At 36.4% G+C, this 18,586-nt stretch overlaps 1 protein-coding gene across 6 annotated transcripts in view; it reads right to left on the reverse strand.

Annotated features, from left to right (window-relative positions):
* The window catches only part of KCNMA1 (potassium calcium-activated channel subfamily M alpha 1), a 494,817-nt gene that overhangs the window by 86,960 nt on the left and 389,271 nt on the right, over window positions 1-18,586 (reverse strand). The gene's annotated exons all lie outside the window — the stretch shown is intronic.

An 18,586-nucleotide genomic window follows, 5' to 3' on the forward strand; every position in this document is an offset into this window, starting at 1 on the left:
TAAAAAAATCACTGGATAAATGCCTGTCAATGAAACATGCTATCAGTTTGCAACTATGGACTTTACCTCATGTTACTCATGGAACAGGAATAAGCATCATCTCTATGTTAGGCTCAAAACTTGTACTTGTTTTTATTCTTTGCTAGAAGAATCTTAGTCCTATCAGCCTATGAAACTTCATCAGCTAGGCAAATGTTTATCTTGATTTCTAAGTTGTTGTCCATATGTCACAACTTCTATTTTTACTAAAAGTCCAAGCAATACGCCCTGCATGGGATCATGTAAGTACTAAGAAGAGGGGCTACTTGTAGATTAAACCATATACATTGCTAGATGGCACACCCGCTAGTCCATTCAGGCAAGAATTTGCTCAAGAATAGAACCTCCATTTCTTGTTGCCAGTCCTCCTCCCTGTCATATCTATGCTGATGTAAAATGTCTCTCCATGTTGTAGTGCTGTGTCAGACAACACATAATACCACTAAGTTTGAGAGTGAAGACAATGTCAGGAACATGGGAATGGGAAAAGCAACATCCTTAGTGCAAGCAAAATCTTTTATGCAAGAACGAACAAAAGAAATTGCATGACAAAGATCAAAGACACTATAATGATTTTTTTGTATTTCCTTCAGCAGTTCTTCACAGTAAACAAGGTCTGCATTCCAATTAAAGTTCAGAAGCAGCTAAAAACTGCAGATTATTTTTAATTTTTTTTTTCCTAGATATCTAAAAATAGATCCTTCTCTGCTGAGGCAGATAAACAGAAGCTATCCATGCCCTCTTAGATTGTGTCCTCTTTCAAAACCTCCCTAAATTAGACAGCAGCAAGGCAGTTCTGGTAATTTCCTCATTACTTCTTTCTGTCATGTACCCCATTTCACTTTCCTCTCCTTCTTTCCATGTATCTATGACCTCCTTCAGCAAAGACCAGAAGACATGAAAATTGGCCTCCGTACGGGAATCACTATGTCAAAAGGACACCCAGGCTTATATTCAGTACTTCAAAATGTAAGTATCTCAAAACACTTCTTAGCATAAAATATACTGTAATATATTAAGAATACAACATTCTCAGTCTCTGGATCGAGCTGGATGAACTACAGTCATGTAGTAAGTCAGTGGCACAGTCAAGATTGGGTTCTTTGCCTTGTGCCATTTTTGTTTCATATTTGCCTAGGTAGAATTTCCAGTCAAACTAAAATATCCACATGATTTTTTAACCAGATGACACTGGCCACATTTTACACAGTAATAATTATTTTTCTACCCTTCCTTTTCAAAGTAATTGTACTGTACTAAAAAGATTTGCTCAGTATCAGTGAAGCGTGTGTGTGAAGTAGCAGACAGTATGTTTCCTAAAGTCATTGATAAAAAGTGAATCACAGCATCCCAGCATTCAGTAATATGTAAGATATCACAAGGAAAGCTATATCATTGTATTCTCAAAAGGAATGCTAACAGAAGCTGGTGAAGTCTCAAACAATGGAAGTACAACACTTGAACTTTAACCTATTTTATATTATCAACATATTTAAGCACTTACATAATAAAATAAATGCATCTTTAATTTCTTAAAAACAAATTAAAACTTTTCTTTATTTGTTCAACTCCCTCCTATTATAAACTCAATCAGAGCAACAATACAGGACGGGTGCTTGTTCTGTGGCACTTCAAGGCATATACAAATACCTGGAAAGGTTCTAGGTACTCAGAAGAAAATATGATGACCCAGAAAAAGCTGTCTTACAAGTTGCTTCTGTCTTCCAGGCTAAGGGCTGGACCACTCTGCTGGACCTGCACTGAACTTGATAATATCTGACGATCTCTGGTTCTAACTCCTAGCTTAGGTAAGGACTAGGCTGGTTGCATCTAGCTCCAGTTGTAGAAGTACGAATCACATAGGACATATGTTAGTGGTCACACTAGAACTAATATGACTACTTACTTGATTAAAAGGATGCATATATTAAGTACGCTAGGGGTCTCAATGGAAGAATCAGATGGTGGAAACAGTGTGCTTGATTTTTTCCTTCTTTCTTCTGTTTTTACATCAAAACACATTAGAAGCAATAATACTCCCATAGATAATGCAAACCAAGCACATTTTAGCTCTGTTTGGAGGGCTTTTATTTTTTTAATAATAAATTGTATTCCACTTTATAAGTTTAAATCATATTGTAGTCTTCTTGTATACTTCAATAAGCACCCCCTTCTATAGATTACAATAACTTCAGATCACATGAAAAGCAGACCTAGGCAAGAGGACTTCTTTTTCTACAAATCTAAAGGACAATACTCCAAGTCAGTGAACATATTTTTCCATTAATTATAAAAGGAGTCAATCAATAAGGACATGGAAAAAAATATATTATATTATAAAGTACATGCTTTACAAATCAACTGTTCATTTTAGTTTGTAAGCAATTTGAAAAGAACACAGATTATGCATCAAAGTGTATCTGTGATTAGCATGAGCTGATAGCTTTCTGCTGTTATTGGTTTAATATTAATTTGAGACTTAGCCCAATAACATCAACACAAATTAGCTAAGACTCAAAATGGCAATCAAGTTGGGGGACCTATCCTGAAAAGTGGTACTAACAACTTTGCAGCATCAATGAGCTTCTCAATCCTGCAGCTGTTTTTAAAAGCTTCCTCCCAAAGGCACATTTAGAACTGAATTAAATGCAACTTTGACTTAATTAACGTTTTAAATTATAATGAATACAATGTAGATTCACATAAGGCATTTACGTTGTGTTATAAAACTGATAAAAAATTAATAACTCTTTGTTAATAAGTTATGTCTCTCCAGACCCATAAAGCCTAAGGCAGTTGGTGCTGTAGTCTAGGGTCTAATCCAGGTTCCTAATGCAGGTGGTAGAAGGAAGCATGAGACTGACTTGACACTTGACATTTGCTCTAAGCCTGCTCTGGATCAAGCCACTGCTTGTTCATAAATACTTTATTTCATATTGTAAAGGTCAGAATTTGGGCTCAAGGCATGGCTATGACAGAAATGCTCAAGCTGCAACCGAGCCAGCTCTGGCATCTGTCGCTTGAAATAGCTTGAAAATAGTAGAGAAGGAGACCTAACCGCCTAGCATCTGTCCCACACCAAGAAGGTAACAGGAAGAATCAGCTGCCTGGTGGTAAGAAACTGTCATGGTGAGTTTCACGACAACCAGCCACACTTGGGAACTAAAAATGCAAACATAATTTCCATGTCACCTTGCATAAGACCCTCTGCTAAATTCAGTCCACAGGATGCAGACAGCATCTTTTCTAGCTTGTCCCCGTCAAAGTAAGCCACTCACTAGTCTGTTCCCTGTGACCCTCGTAAGAATCACTACTGAATCTAAAGGGCTAAAGGAATAAAATGCAGATTTCTTGATCTTTCCCTCCCCCACCTTCACAATTCTTCAAAAGATTTGCTACTAAACTTAGCAGTGTCTCCATCCCACAGTGGTATGAGAGTTTATCTCCTTGTTACAGACATCACAAATTGGGCAGGGTTCCCTCACATCAGCCTAGTGTTATATGTTGCAGCACAAAACTCATCCAAAAAGGCATGTGCTTCATTATTGATATTTTTGGGTCATAAGTAATGAGTTAGATTGTCTCACTTTTACCATTCTACTATCTGAAAAGGAACAGCTTGGTTTGGGGGTGGGTTGTTTTTTTTTTTTCTACTCTTGCATTTCTACATCACAGTATTCATCTTCATGCTGATATATCCCAAATAAAGATAAATAATTTAGCAGCACCCAAGTTCTATTAAAACAATAACAGGGATGCATTTTTGGAGTGTTAAGAGTCAAATTACATATCTGAAGTCACCTATTGTAAAAATACTTATTGTTTCATTTTACTTTCCCCCCTCTCTGTAACTAGTGCCATCTATTCAGTGTTTGAAAATAAAATACAAAAGTCCCTGTGCATGCATACACATGAAAAAAAAAGATGGAATAGAAACAAAGAGTCTCAGGAGGGCATATACCAGCCCATTCTGGTCATCGCTTCTATCTCTATGTTAGCAATACAGAAAAATACAGTTGCATCAGGCAGAGGATCCCCTGAAGTTCTGCACATCAAGAGTGAGAGAAAGGCAGACAAATCAAAGGGTTGGTTCAGTGAAAGCACTGTTCCAGCAAGCAGTTCTCGAATGCTAGTTAAGACTATGGTTGCATATATTGAGTCAATTCATTCTGTCTTCTGTAGTGGAAACACCTGCATGCATCTTTGTAAGATCGCCACAAGAAGATGGAAAGAAAGTAGGTTAGGCAGAATTGCAAATATAAACTAAGCTTGAAAGTGGAAGAGTAATTAGGAGATTCTCAGAAAAGCAGATCTCATGGTTTCTGCTTCTGATTTGCCAGTACCACAGGCTATGGAACTGGCTGCAAATACAGCAAATCTCTAGCATGTACAAGCATTGACTGAATGTACCATAAGAACCTCTATACAACAGCACAGGAATTTTCCACATTGGTATTTTCTTTTTCAACTGTTCCAATGTAGTTCATTCTGAGAAGGTGGCTAAGGGTGTCATATGGTACGGAATACCCCTTCGGCCAGTTTGGGTCAGCTGCCCTGGCTGTGCCTTTTCCCAGCTCCTTGTGCACCTCCAGCCTTCTTGCTGGCAGCGTATGAGAAGCTGAAAAGTACACTTAGTGTAAGCACTACTTAGGAGTAACTAAAACATAAGTGTGTTATCAACATTATTCTCATACTAAATCCAAAGCACAACACTATATCAGCTACTAGGAAGAAAATTACCTCTGTCCCAGCTGAAACCAGGATAGCTGGTTTTCTTCATTACCCAGCAGCCACACAGACTACATTAAGTTCAGGAGAGGTGATTCTCATCCTCTACTCTGCTCTTGTGAGATCCCACCTGGAATACCATGTCCAACTTTGGGGCCCCCAACATAAGAAGGATGTGGAGCTGTTGGAGCAAGTCCAGAGGAGGGTCACAAAGATGATCAGAGGGCTGAAGCACCTCTCCTATGAGGACAGGCTGAGAGAGTTGGGGCTGTTCAGCCTGGAGAAGAGAAGGCTCCAGGGAGACCTTATAGCGGCCTTCCAGTACCTAAACCTAAAAGAGGCCTACAAAGAAACTGGAGAGGGACTTTTGACAAGGGCATGTAGCGACAGGACAAGGGCTAATGGCTCTAAACTGGAAGAAGGTAGGTTTAGATCAGGCATAAGGAAGGTATTCTGTACTGTGAGGGTGGTGAGCCACTGGAACAGGTTGCCCAGAGAAGCTGTAGATGCCCCATCCCTGGATGTGTTCAAGGCTAGATTGATGGGGCTTGGAGCAACCTGCTCTAGTGGAAAGTGTCCCTGCTTAAGGCAGGGGCTTGGAACTAGATGATCTTTCAGGTCCCTTCCAACCCAAACCATTCTATGTGTCTATGCGTGTACGCTTGATTTTTTCCCAGCTGTATTAGACTTTTATCTTAACTGAGTTATCTAAAATAGGGTTTTCTCTGCCAAACTGAGCATCAAAATATACACAGGTGGCCATTTTTTACATGATTTTCAATTTTTTGAAAAGGGACACTTGCAGTCTTATAGGGGTATTTACAATAAACATCATAGCCATGTCAGATCTCAGGAATACGACCCTGAAGACATGGAAACTGTTGTAACTGAAGTAAAAATCTGTCACCTTAAAAGAAAGAATAATATTTGGAAGTAGTTTTACATAAATCAATATATCATCAGCAACGTGTTCTGCAGACTTATTATTTATATTCTCTGTAGTTTTGAATTAGTAGGAATCGATTTGGCACTATATCCCATTCTAACGTCACATTACCATTAATCTCTTGTTTTTTTCAAGTTGTAAAGACATACAGGCAGTCTACATCGCCCTAAGTAGCACAGGTCAATGAAGATGCTAGAGTTTTCCTTGACCTAACTTGTTAAACCACGTTGCCAGACATAGCTTCAGCACAGTGTACCAATCTTGGTTCAATTGCCATCCTTATTCAAGCTACCCAAAATATTCATTTAAGCTTGCAAAATGTGATTTCAGGTCCTCTGAGAAAGACTCAGCAGCTAACTTATCTGTTCAGCATAAACCACATGATGGCATTACAAGATCAGATGGAATATAGGGTTCTAAACTGGGCTTGGTACACTGGTAGATACATGCTTCAGTTACTTTCTCCAGCTTTTCTTAGCATGGCCTTTCTTTCCACATAAGATGGCTAAGAGTTTGGGTTGAACCTTGAATTCAAAATACAGTGATAATTAGTCTTATCTTTTGTCTCCAGAGATCCCTGACATTCATCAAAGTCAAAGTCTTCACATGAAGCTTCTCAGAAGTATCAGAGCATGCCAAAGTATGTTTTCTCACAAGCTGAATTAGATATGCCTGGGCCTAGTATCAAGAATGTCCCTGGAAATTTAGATTCCCATAGCAGTGGGCATAGCAACAAGTTTAGAAAAGGTTTCCTTTTGGAACGTGAACTTTTTATGTTCCTGAGAACTACAGCCATATGGTGATACAGAAACACAGAAATTAAATGGTTCGGGTTAAGATTCTGTCTGCATCAATTAATCATTTGAATGGCACTCCTCAAGACTTGGCATAGACCTAAGCAGAAACATCACACTTATTAGTAACATAATTTCATTGTATAAACTACCTCAGGTTTTTCAGTGGCTAGATGCCTCTCTTAACTCTAATTCACTTGAGTCTCCAGTGCAAAAAAAAAATGCTTGGACCACTTGACTGCTGTTCATGTAGCAATCTACCAAAAGCAGCTAAACCTGAAAAAATGTAGACACAAAAAATTCTGTTTCCTTATGTTTAGAAAAATCATACTCATTTTTTTCCCAGATAACTGCCTATAAACTCAAATGCTATTTTAATGTAATTATATTTAATTAAAATATGATTTTCATTTGCTGGAAGTACAAGCAACAATATAATAACAGAGAAACTCATTCACAGTGGAAAATAACACTGCAAATGTTACCTTCTCTCTATATTATACAATTAGTACACTAAGTCCTGTGTACACAATTGAACATGTAACTTGATATCTTCTACTTAACATCAGATTCTTACAAAGAGCATTAATTCTTACAAAAGCTACTCATTGTTTCAAGAAGTTTCACACAATGGTCTGTGATTTTATTTACCTTTAAAAAAAAAAAAATCCTGCACTTATAATCAAAAGTAAAAAAAAAAAAAAAAAAAAAGGGGTAAAAAAGAAAGAAATGCATTAAGCAATTGTAGAAGCAAACCAACCCAACTGGGGCACCACGACCAAAGCAAGCCTTGTAATAGTATAATGACCTTTAATGAGTGTCTGGGGAAACAATACAGTCTTAGCATAAAAGACAAAGGGCAAAACCCATCATGGCTCCACTGACACTAATTCAAAATGATTTTCAGTACAACTAAAGAATGTAAGAGAGGTAATCTGATCCACCAATCTGACCTCACTTTGATTCTGGGGCCCTGCTGCTGCCATTTCTAATTGTCAAACACTCTACATTTCACATCTGCTCATATTTAATGAAAAGCTGACTCTCACTGCCATTCTTTGAGTTAACTAGCTCTGTTAAGATGGGCATCATATGACCCCTGCGCAATGCAAAAACAACACACTGATTTCTACTGAAGCCCTGCCAGTGAAATATTGCATGTGTACACATATATATTTTAATTGGAAAAGAAAGGCTTACGCTGCTTTGCAAAGCGTGTGACTTGGTATTGACATTTTTGTACTTATTATTAACAGTCAAAGGTGACTAGTCTCTACAAGGGGTAGAGTGAGATCTCTTTTGATTTGATGGAGTGATGAAGGGGGGAAAAGGCCCTTGAAAGACAGGATGCTAAAAATCCTCACAGCTGCCAATATCACTTATCCTTCAAAATACAACGTAGAGCTAACAATGTTTCCCAAAAGTACTGGGTTTTGGTGAAAATAATACATTTATTGTGGAGGCAGGCAACACAATCAAAAATGCTTACTTTATCTGCCTCTATAGAGTCTTAAGTGAACTTGAAAGCTTCGGCAAACCTACAAATTACAGGTTTTCTTTCCTTGCCAAATGGTGCCAATGGCAGAAATTTTACCCATTTGTAGGGGACATATTCATTTAGTTTAGGTTGCTGTTAACGCCAGTGGAGAGACCTCACCACATACTCTCTGTACTAGTCTGTATTAATGCAAATTACACCAGGCACACTATTACTTACTGAGGCTGTTAGGCTGTGTAAGTAACATTGCCTGCAGTAATTCTCAATCTAGGAAAGTTTCTTGTTCACTTTTCTTAACAAAATATGTTTTGCTATGTTTTACTCTGATAAAGGTCTCTTTAAAGGATTAAAACTCCTGTAACTTAGAATACGACTTAAAACTGGGAACCATCTCCCCTGAGGTGATGCATGAGTTGCAACCAAGTAGATAAAAAGAACATTCAGAGTGCTCATACACATATACAGAGAGAAGATTTCTGGTAAAATCTCTAAGAAATGCCATTAGAATCAGTTTAATTGACACAGTCTTCAGACAAAAAAAATGCTTTAAAAAATCATATTGTTGTTACATCCTCCACATTTGTGTCTGGAGAAATAGTTCAAATGTTAAAATAGTTAAAGCAAAGTCATTCACCACTTCATACTGCAATACACCTATAGTATCAAAAGGCAACCAGATGCATAATCTCTACTAACTACATTATACTCTTAGTAGTGAAAAACATTTTTATCCATGGTAACTTGTAACATAAAGCAGACGTGCTTCCTGGTCAAAACTCCCAATACTCCTTATAGACATATCTGAATAATTTTATAGTTTTTCTTTGCCATTTGAGTAGGGAAAGGAAAACACTTCCTATCCCAAGACACAGTTTTGCTCGTTATGAATGTCTAAAGAAGTTAAGAAAATGAAAAAAAAAAAAAGTCACCATTTTACTTAACAATCCTCCTCAATTGTTGACCTGACACTGATACAGCAAGCTTTGCAATCCCTACCATTTGCCCAAAGAATTAATGGCTAAGCAAAATTGTTCTAAGCTCTCTGCCTTCTCTCTCTCTCAACTCTGATCAAGCTCTGATAAGAGCTTTTAAGGTGTATTCCAGAATGGTACTGTCCTATGGGACAGATCCTACAGTTAATTTCAAAAAGTTTGCATCAGGAAGTTTGTATCAGGTTAACCCTTATAAAAAGGCACTACAAAGAGTACAACCATTTTTGCTAAGACTTCTGTGGTTTCAGTATTAGATGGAAGGTCCTGCCTTACTGAGAACGAAGGGTTGCAAACAAAACTAAAGATAAAGGTAGCAGTATAGAATAGAATTCCAGCTACTACAGTTCAGCCACTAAGTTGATTCCTGTATATTTATTCACTGCCTATTGTATACTGCTTTAGTGCCAGCACTATTAGAGCTGTCTGCTTAGTGCTAGTCATAGATTTAGACATAGGCCTGTTCCTCCACTGAAGCACTTAGTGTTTAATTAATGACAATTTATATTGTATGAATTAAATAAAAAAAGATGTCACCAAACTGCACTACTAAGGTTCTGCATGCTATTGCAAGAGCATGCTTCCTAAAGAGCACAAAAAGCAAAATAATGAATTACATTTTTCCTACTAAAAATAAATTAAAACAGAAATATAAATAAAGAGCTGTATTAAAATTTGGGTTTTACTTTTTAAAAAAGCATCAGCCCGGTAAAACTCACAGAACTACAATGTACGACACAAGACGGGGATGATACCACAGACACCACAGACATGGAACAGCATGTGTTGGCGTTAAAACTTACAGGCACGTAAACTGGTGGAGCAATCATTAACAGAGACAGAAGAAAGTGGGAAGGCTCTCTCAAGGGTGTCCATGTTACTATGTACACTGCCTGACATGCAAGAGCAGTCACGCTCAGAGCGTCCGCAATCAAAACAACATGCCAGTTTCATTCTCTTGTAGATGGACATCTTGGCTATAACCATATGTTGGATGGGAGGAGAGGAAGAGCAGCAGGTTAATGGCAAGGTTATATATAACAAGGCAGCTGGAAGGTAATTTAAGGGATTTAATACAGGCCTTAGTTTATGTTAACAGTCTTGACCCAAGGAAAAAAAAAGCAATAAGATTATTGATAACACTTTGGTTGTACATTAAAAGTAGGGCAAAAGATAAATTGTTCTTTATTTCTCTTCAGTCTTACAGGGTGACCGCAGACATGGGGAAGAATTACTGATTACAGTCAAGTGTTTGGATCAAAAAAGAACAGTGTAAAAGCAGAGAACGCTAAGAATATATTTTTTCCCTTGGCACAATTAATACTATTGGGCTAAAATGAAAAGAAAAATCTCAAGTTGGTAACTCATTAGATATTTTTGGCCTACTCTGCTTCTTGTAAAACTCAGACTTTTATATATCTATATATATATATGTATGTATACACACACAAAAAACCACACACACATATATTCTTACATACACACACTCAAACACATACATTATACACATACATACATATATATACACATATAAAATATATTTTTTCTTAAATATATGGTAATAATTGGTCTGTATTGAACTGTGCCAGGGAACTCCTTTATTGCAATAAATCACACATTACTAAAGTGTTACAAGATGTTAATAAAATTTTCCAAAAATTTCCTTCGTTTACATTGTATCTTCAGGAATTCAAATTAATTCTTGACAGAATACCAAAATTTGCCCATATAAGAGACACAACTAATAATGGTAAATATGCTTGACATCAAAATCAGTTCACAAATAAGGCATCACCAAAAGCACACAGAGCATTGGTCCACTGAAACATGCTGAACCAATCACTGGCATGTTTTCTGCTCTGGATTCAAAGGTAGATCAAGAATCAAATAACTGACTATAGAATTAGGGGCTAATTCCAAAAGGAATATCAAGTTAGAAGAGAATATTTATATCTTTCAGTTAAGGGGATTTCCTTGTTATATATTTCTGGAAATACACAGCATCCTATCTCATAAATGTATGTGTAATTACCATCATGCAATTTTGTATGTTACCTGAAATCACAGGTATGTTAAAGTCTGAAGAAATGCAAAGGCCACTTAGATTGTTTCACATGTTGCACTGAACCAACACTTTTGGTAATGGTTTAGATTGAACTGACTCAATTATACTAAAAACAAAACAGAACACTGACAGGCAAAAACAAAACCTTAAAAGCAAATGCAGAAAAAAGGTAATGTTTCTCTGGCCTGTACCTTCAGTTTAAGGTATCTTTTTTGCATTATGATAACGACATTAAATTTAAAATCATTGCTCTTATTCTTTTTTTCCAGTTTCTTAATGCCACAGTCACCAGGGAAGAGGGATAGAAATCACTCAAATGGGTCAAGTCCTGTTCTAAGGCCTTGATGACTTGCCATACAGTATACTTGTCAAGCAAGGGTAACATTATGATTGTGGAAAACAGGCATTGAGGGAGATGAATGAGTGACCTCTTCAGCAGCGACTCCATTCCTCTAAAACTTTGCTCACATGACTAATGCCATGTTCTTTTAGCATCCTAGTAGAGTTATCTTACAGCTGTTCAGAAAGTCATCATGCAGCATCAGGCTTGTTCATTGCATGGTACATCATTCCTCAGAGCTTGGCTTTTAGTAAGACGGTTTTTCCACTGCAGCTTTTGATGCACATACATTCTAACTACACAGAAAATTCAAAACAGCATTTGTTTTCCCATGTTTTCCCTCTAACTCTTCCCAACACATTCTTTAAAATTGAAAAGTTGGGCAGAAAAAGAAAAGTGAAATACGTTACCAAATATGTGGAAGTCTTTCTAGTATTATTATTTTTATTATTTTCACTTTAAGGAAATTAAAGGGGAAAAAAAGGGCATTTGTGAAACACACTAACAGTAGGTGAGGAAAAAGGCCCATTTTGTTCTAATTATAGCTGTTTTGAAGGATTTTTTCTAATCAAATGCTGTAGCAAAACACACTGCTCAGAAATTCTCAACTGCTACGTCATTGGTTAGTAACAGTCCCTGGTTTTCATTTACTTGTTGCCATATCTTATCAACAGTCAATAATAGGATAGGACACATCTGTGAAAATTAAAATAAATCATCCTTAAGGGCAAAGAGGGTTGGGAAGGAAAACTTTTTGTACTATTTTCATCAGACTTAAACCAATGAGGTGGGGAATTTAAGCCCTTCTGTTCAATAGCAGAAGGACTCCATAGCGCTTCTCGAAAACAATGTCCTTTCAGGGACTGTTTTTAACTATTACTATCAGTTGTTCTGGAGATCATGCATAATTTTAATATTTCACATCATTAACATGCAGGAAACAGGCTTCGACCTGGAAATATAAGTAGCAAAAAGGACTTGCTAAAAGGGTTTCAACCATTATATATAAGCAACTGCATATCACAGCAATACATTTTAGAAAGAAAACATGCTTTTATACAGTCATTGTTACATTCATACAAAATACAATACTTATTTTATTTTAAATTAAAACAAAACATGGATATTAGTAGGGATGACTAGTGACAAGATCGAAGACAAGACAGAAATGATTTTATATGGTTCAGCCACATATATACCATTTCCTACAAAACTTCCATAAACATGTACAAAAAATGGGAATCATCAGAGAGACAGGGGGACCTTAAGAATAGCCTCTGGGTGGGTGTTAAATTCATTTGACACCTGTACCACCTGCATAAGAATCAAATAATTTCTATTCATAGAAATGTTGTAGATGTTGAATGGAACTCTTAATTGCTACTAGTGAAAATGTAAGTTGGGACATAACAGAAACTATTTTCCTATTTTCAATTGAATAATAAATGGAAAAAAAGGAAGAACGGATCCTTCTACTTAGCATGATGACAATCCCACAGCATTTGTAAAATGAATTAGTAAAAATTTCAGGGGAAGTTATCATGGATATGGAAATCAGACTACTTAAATAATTTAGACAAAACAGGGCATTTTCTGATTTTTTTTTTACTGGCAAAAGGAAGGCTAAATGTATGTCAGTTATTTATAAAGCAAATAAATCATTTTTAAAACTTTTTTTTTTGGTTGCAATTTTTCTCAGAAGGCAATAGCCTTCCATTCTAATAAGGAAGGAATGTGCCTTAGCTGTCTAAGCTTCTAGTAGTACATTGCTTTCTGATCTCAAAAATTCAAAAAGCCTAGTCAAAATTTCTAGATTGTCTGGATCTGAGGAATTACTTAGAGTTAAAAAATAGTAATGGGAAATATTTCCAACTGCAAAAACAAGCAAAGGAAACTGCAGATTATTCTTTACCTAAGATGTCAAGGAACAGCTCCTTTTTTTTTTTTTTTTTTTTAGAAAAAAAAAAAAAAAGGAAAGCCGAACAAAGCATCCCTTCATTTTTTTTTTTTTTTTTTTAACTATACAGTCTACCCATTTGTCGTATTCCACCCATCACTACAGCAGTTTTCCTTGTCACCTCTATGGTAACAAAAAGTAGATCTATGAGGACATCTAGTGGCTCTCTATGAGATAACGGCTGGTTGAGAAGATTATGAACTGGAAGTTTCTTGACCAGCAAATGGTAAAAAAAAGGTCTCACTACACTTAAGAATTGAAATGCAAACAGTGTCATTTCAATTCATCAAGTTCTCATGATCTAGACTATGAGTAAAGTAACAGCAGCATTAAAGGACGACCAGTCTGATTTGATCGCCTTTTAGCAATGCTGGTTAGCATCATGAGATTGAAATATTGAAAGGACTTTCCCCAGCACAATTTCAGTTTCCTGAAAAATACAGCAGCATACCTTAAACAGTTTGAGAGAATTTATTTTCTCTTAACTCAACAGGCAAAGCTATCTCTCCATTATTTAATTTTTACAGAAAAACTTCAAGACCACCAAGTCAGCTTGTTCACTATCTTGCCATTTTTGCAATCAAAGGCAATCGGATAGTTGTTGGCTACAACTCATACAATGCTGTTCTTTGTCAAAACTGTAGAAACAGCAAGTTATCTAAGTGGACAATTTGCCCTGTTTTAGTAGCTATAAGAATGACTCACAGGTTTTGAAGTAATGGCACATTTATAGACCAATTCATTTTAATTTTCAAATCAGATCAAGACCTTTCCTTTGTTACCTTAAAGAAGACTCTCAGCCAGTGTACTCTCAAAGCTAACTGCATTTCTGAACAAACAGAAGCTTGTGGGGAAATGGAAAAAAAAAAAAAAAAGTCAAAGCTACATGACCTTTTTTTTTTTTAATACTCTCATAGTATGAAGAACTATTTTAAATTCGTATATTTATTACTATTTAAACTAATTTTTCTGGTCCAGAAAGGCCTCAACATAGAAACATACTTAACATAAATACGTTGTTCAAATAAATCCAAGTCACCTCCAATATTTTGCCTCAATGTCAATAGAATTCGTCATTTTATCCATATAAATTAGTTTCTTTCTGGTTTATTATTAAGTATTGATTCTTATCATGCTGACCTGTTTCACAATCTGCTTTTTTGTGCTGCCCCATCTTTCTGCTGTGGCATTCTATTGGCTGAAAATAGATCTTTGGAGAAATTCCTGTTCTGTTTGAATGCTTTCTACCACAACAGGATCTCAATCCCTTATGTAGTTTGCAGGCATCACAATAAGATAAATAGCAAATAATTCTAATCATAATGAAGGCCATCACAATTCCAATATGGCTAGCACTTTATTGTGCAACTCCAGGAGTGTCAACTTCTCCTTGATTATTTGTGTACAGCTGAGTGAGAAAAAAAAAAATTCTCAGTCTTAAGACCTGAAGTGTTACTACACAATAAATTCAGAATATCTTGTCAAAATTTGAACAAGTCTCATAGCCTCACTTATTTAGAATAGCTGCAGTAAGACAGTATGGTTAGCAGCCTCAATCTGGTACCATAATGCCTCACGGCAGCTATGAAATATTTGATCCCTCCTGCTATTCGAAAGGACAACTCCGTATAATTCCAGCACTGCCCTATAACCAGTACATTTCTTTGCTTGTATTTCTAAGTAGCAAATTCTTTCCATGTCCCCAAAACTGTGTTTATTTAAATTATGACACCTGTTCACATTAAAAGTGGCTGATGAGAGCCTTCACAGATTCTGCACACTTTAAAGTGATACGACTTAGACTAACATGAAGTGGTCTATAAAGTTTGCATTCTATATATAATAATAATGTAAAACTGTACTGCTTAGGTCCTGTAAAGTCAGCTCTATTCAGGTAATTAATTTCAAAACAAGCAAGCTGGGGAAAATAATAACTGTGATTTGTTTCCTGTTTAAGATATCTGTAGTTTTATAGATTAAAAGTTAGCCACACATGTAATTCATTGTCTGGCTTTACCCCATCTCCTTCTTTTTTTTTTTTTTTGTTTTTTTTTTTTTTCAGATGGGGAGAAAGGAGTTAGAAAAGGACAGTAAAAGACTGCTGTGTTGCTCTTTGTGTCAGCTATGCAATGGAAAAGACAAAGTACAAAAAAAACCTGAACATAGGTCTGACAATGAATTGCATTTAACCAGGCAAACAGTGCCTACAGTGGTAATTACCCCAGACTAAACAATATCCCTAAAAATTCATGAGATAGCTCTAGAATTATTTCAAGCAAATGTCATTGCCAAGATCTGACTTTCAAACAGGGATAAAAAACAAGGTTGTGGGGAAAAAAAAGGGCAAAAAGGTGGAAGAGGGGAAAACTGCTGTATTTTCTTCAACGTCACCCTAATCTCCGTGGGTGTAAACGATGAGAAACTTGTGGGTATGACGTCACTGCTACATGCAACATAAATAAAGAAAAGAACCAAAAATACTGAACAAAAATACTCTCTGCTAGAGAAAGACAGGTTGGACCGCACTCTGGGCTACGGGGAACCCATTTTTACTCACAATAGATCACTATCAGTGTGCAGTTAAAATATAGTAGGGGCCGTGTTCCAAGGCAGCAAGAGGAAAAATAAATCAAAAGTTTGTCAATTGTCATAGATTACAAGAAATTCCTTCAAACACATCAATGTACACATGATATGTTCCCTCAGGGGCTCAACCCCCATCGTTCACAGCAAGCACTGTCACTGGAAAAAATATATACAGAATTAGACCATAACTGTTGCACAAAATGAAAGAAACAGGAGGAGTAGGTCATCTAGTTTAGAGATTTCATTCCAATGTGGCTGCATTTTATATAAATATACACATGTATTTGGCCCCTTGCTGCAAAAACTACAGTTAAATGGAATAGGAAAGAGACTGAAAACATTAAAAAAATATTAACAATCTGTGAATAAAATTTCCACACAAGCATTTCTCTGGACAATGTGACATCAGCAATCATATATTATTCAGTGAGTGGGGTGGGTAAAGAGAAAGGGATGGCAAAGAAATTGCAAAAGGAAACCAAGGTTACTTTAATTATCCCTGGCCTTGTGGAAACGTACTGATCTGCCCTGAATTATTAATATTAGGCTTAACAGGTTTGGACAAATGGCTATGTAGGTCAGACTCACGTTTAGACCCCAACAATACCACAAGCTAATGTTCAGACAGTATCTAAACTGATGTGCAACCTCAGATGCATTATTAAAGAATGTGGTTTTCAGGTGTCACAGGAATCTGCATTAATGCCATCATAATGAAGTTTTCCATGTAAAGATATTCTTCCACATTGAATTCACCTGAATGTGTCAATATTTTACATACAACTTTTAATTTTGTCTTACACTTTTTTTCTGTATTCAGCTGCCTGTAAGGGCTATATTACTTGCTAATTAAAATACGTATTTACCATACAGGGCTACATATACGTATGTGTGTTGCAGTGTCTGAAAATCAAATTGACATATTAGCTCTTGACAGATCAGCTGACAGTTTCCTAACTCAGCAGAGAAAGAGGTTTTTAATTTATCCATTGTTTTGGTTAGACTGCATTTTTAAGACCAATGATTTGTGTAGCTTATAGATGGATAATATAGTTAAGATTTTCCAAAGTGATTAGTGATTTGAAAGCTAAAGTTAGGACATGTAACAGGCTGCACTAAAGACTTACCTTTAAAAACAATCAGGTCCCATAAAAGGGATCTCAAGATTGTCATCAAAATTTGAGAGATCAAAAATCACTAATTACTGCTGAAATTTGTAATTTAATTTTTTTTTTGCTGATTGACAGAACTTTAAAAGTAAAGCAATTGTTTTATTCCTAATAGTTGTGAGCATGCTTCTAAGGGGAAGCTGTTCTCTGCTGTACTGAGAGCTGCCAGCTATTGTGGTATCTGTGACCATATGTGTGTGTATGTAGGAAAGGAGAGAAGAGATGGAGAGAGATGGGAGACAACAAAAGGGAAATTTAAGATTTTACTCTCTCTGACCTTTTCTTCTTTTTTTTTTATCTGACTCAGAGGATTCCCTCCTTAGTGTCCAGAGCTCACTGCAGCAGCTGTGACAGCCTCCTTCTTCTGCCTCACTAACTCCATCATTTTGTTTCTTCATCTGTCCAACACCCTTTTATTTATTGGACTGATACGTGTGACCATGCCATTAGGAACATTTCCTAGTGCTACACACAGAAGTTGTCACTCTCACCTCTCCATTGCCCTATTGCTGGTAATATATCCATTGTGTTGGCTGCATTACAGGACACACTGTTTTCTCCGCAGTTTCCTGGTACTGAGGAGCTTACATTGATTTTCATTAATGCATAATAAGGGCTTTTGCCCTTTATATTGTGAATTCCTTATTCCTAATTTCTAACAGATTTCAATGGAAAGTGTGGATCTCATATTAAAATGACAGATCTTTGGGATTTTTTTTTTTGTTTTCATTAGCACATGTGTGAAAAGCATACACTATGTGAGGGAGTATAGAAGAAAATACAAATAAAATGGTATTTTTTGACAGAATCAGATAAAGCTAAACAGGCAACATGTATCTCTTTAACTGTTGCATAATTTGGAAAAAAAGATTGGGTTTGAGAGTTACAGGCACTCCGAGGCATCTGAAACTGGCTTTACCAGAACTTACTCAGCGGCCTCGCTGGCTTTGGCAGCAGTTCAAAGGTCACATTCTCTCATGGATAAACTGTTCTTGAACAATTTTTTTCCAAAATGTTAGGCAATGCATACATTCCTTCCACATCAGGCATGCTTTCCATGTGCTTTGCTCTCCTTGCGGCTACCGGGAGGATAAATACCATTTTCTGTCAGTGTTTCAGCTGCTTTCTCTCAATTATACTACTTTGTTCCACTCTCCTCTTTTTTTTTTTGAGAGGGGAGTTTTTTTAAAAACTCCAGTGACATATTTTTTTTTCTTTTACAAATTATTTTTAATAATTCATCAATTTCAGGCACCCCTTAAAGGCAGAGAAGGTCCAGTTTAGGCTTTCTTCTATCCTCTAAGACAGTGCACTGGTAACACTACGACTGGATCTGTAAATAAGAGAGTTTTTCCCTCTTAAAAGTAATAGTAAAAGAAACAAGATCAAAGACTCCTGAGATTTTTCAATTTACCTAATTAGTATTTTTGACCTGAATTATCTTTTTCATGGTAGAATACCATGGAATGCACGTA

The sequence above is a fragment of the Chlamydotis macqueenii genome, chromosome 7 (assembly GCF_036417535.1).
Source record: "Chlamydotis macqueenii isolate bChlMac1 chromosome 7, bChlMac1.mat, whole genome shotgun sequence".
In the NCBI taxonomy this organism is placed as follows: Eukaryota; Metazoa; Chordata; class Aves; order Otidiformes; family Otididae; genus Chlamydotis; species Chlamydotis macqueenii.